This window comes from Lampetra planeri, chromosome 4 (assembly GCF_965212315.1).
Source record: "Lampetra planeri chromosome 4, kcLamPlan1.2.h2, whole genome shotgun sequence".
In the NCBI taxonomy this organism is placed as follows: domain Eukaryota; kingdom Metazoa; phylum Chordata; class Hyperoartia; order Petromyzontiformes; family Petromyzontidae; genus Lampetra; species Lampetra planeri.
Window position 1 is genome coordinate 16,080,258 of NC_136110.1, and position 2,500 is coordinate 16,082,757.

Consider the following 2,500-nt stretch of genomic DNA (forward strand, 5'->3'; position numbering starts at 1 on the left):
GCGTTACGGGGCATCGTTTCTCTCGCGCCGAATTCTCTCGAGCTGGGAAATCGCTCATTTTTGCGTCGCCAAATATCGTACGAACGCCGTGAAACTTCCACAGGCTTTTTCAGCAGATTTGCACCTGCACTCAAAAAAGTCAAAATTTTTACACATAGACCCCATCAAACGGGAGAAATTGGCCCGGATTGCTCTCATGTGCGTTACGGGGCATCGTTTCTGTCGCGCCGAATTCCATCGAGCTGGGAAATCGCTCATTTTTGCGTCGCCAAATATCGTACGAACGCCGTGAAACTTCCACAGGCTTTTCCAGCAGATTTGCACGTGCACTCAAAAAAGTCAAAATTTTTACACATAGACCCCATCAAACGGGAGAAATTGGCCCGGATTGCTCTCATGTGCGTTACGGGGCATCGTTTCTCTCGCGCCGAATTCTCTCGAGCTGGGAAATCGCTCATTTTTGCGTCGCCAAATATCGTACGAACGCCGTGAAACTTCCACAGGCTTTTTCAGCAGATTTGCACGTGCACTCAAAAAAGTCAAAATTTTTACACATAGACCCCATCAAACGGGAGAAATTGGCCGGGATTGCTCTCATGTGCGTTACGGGGCATCGTTTCTCTCGCTCCGAATTCCATCGAGCTGGGAAATCGCTCATTTTTGCGTCGCCAAATATCGTACGAACGCCGTGAAACTTCCACAGGCTTTTTCAGCAGATTTGCACGTGCACTCAAAAAAGTCAAAATTTTTACACATAGACCCCATCAAACGGGAGAAATTGGCCGGGATTGCTCTCATGTGCGTTACGGGGCATCGTTTCTCTCGCGCCGAATTCCATCGAGCTGGGAAATCGCTCATTTTTGCGTCGCCAAATATCGTACGAACGCCGTGAAACTTCCACAGGCTTTTTCAGCAGATTTGCACGTGCACTCAAAAAAGTCAAAATTTTTACACATAGACCCCATCAAACGGGAGAAATTGGCCGGGATTGCTCTCATGTGCGTTACGGGGCATCGTTTCTCTCGCGCCGAATTCCATCGAGCTGGGAAATCGCTCATTTTTGCGTCGCCAAATATCGTACGAACGCCGTGAAACTTCCACAGGCTTTTCCAGCAGATTGGCACGTGCACTCAAAAAAGTCAAAATTTGTACACATAGACCCCATCAAACGGGAGAAATTGGCCGGGATTGCTCTCATGTGCGTTACGGGGCATCGTTTCTCTCGCTCCGAATTCCATCGAGCTGGGAAATCGCTCATTTTTGCGTCGCCAAATATCGTACGAACGCCGTGAAACTTCCACAGGCTTTTCCAGCAGATTTGCACCTGCACTCAAAAAAGTCAAAATTTTTACACATAGACCCCATCAAACGGGAGAAATTGGCCCGGATTGCTCTCATGTGCGTTACGGGGCATCGTTTCTCTCGCGCCGAATTCTCTCGAGCTGGGAAATCGCTCATTTTTGCGTCGCCAAATATCGTACGAACGCCGTGAAACTTCCACAGGCTTTTTCAGCAGATTTGCACCTGCACTCAAAAAAGTCAAAATTTTTACACATAGACCCCATCAAACGGGAGAAATTGGCCCGGATTGCTCTCATGTGCGTTACGGGGCATCGTTTCTCTCGCGCCGAATTCCATCGAGCTGGGAAATCGCTCATTTTTGCGTCGCCAAATATCGTACGAACGCCGTGAAACTTCCACAGGCTTTTTCAGCAGATTTGCACGTGCACTCAAAAAAGTCAAAATTTTTACACATAGACCCCATCAAACGGGAGAAATTGGCCCGGATTGCTCTCATGTGCGTTACGGGGCATCGTTTCTCTCGCGCCGAATTCTCTCGAGCTGGGAAATCGCTCATTTTTGCGTCGCCAAATATCGTACGAACGCCGTGAAACTTCCACAGGCTTTTTCAGCAGATTTGCACGTGCACTCAAAAAAGTCAAAATTTGTACACATAGACCCCATCAAACGGGAGAAATTGGCCGGGATTGCTCTCATGTGCGTTACGGGGCATCGTTTCTCTCGCTCCGAATTCCATCGAGCTGGGAAATCGCTCATTTTTGCGTCGCCAAATATCGTACGAACGCCGTGAAACTTCCACAGGCTTTTTCAGCAGATTTGCACGTGCACTCAAAAAAGTCAAAATTTTTACACATAGACCCCATCAAACGGGAGAAATTGGCCGGGATTGCTCTCATGTGCGTTACGGGGCATCGTTTCTCTCGCGCCGAATTCCATCGAGCTGGGAAATCGCTCATTTTTGCGTCGCCAAATATCGTACGAACGCCGTGAAACTTCCACAGGCTTTTCCAGCAGATTTGCACGTGCACTCAAAAAAGTCAAAATTTTTACACATAGACCCCATCAAACGGGAGAAATTGGCCCGGATTGCTCTCATGTGCGTTACGGGGCATCGTTTCTCTCGCGCCGAATTCTCTCGAGCTGGGAAATCGCTCATTTTTGCGTCGCCAAATATCGTACGAACGCCGTGAAACTTCCA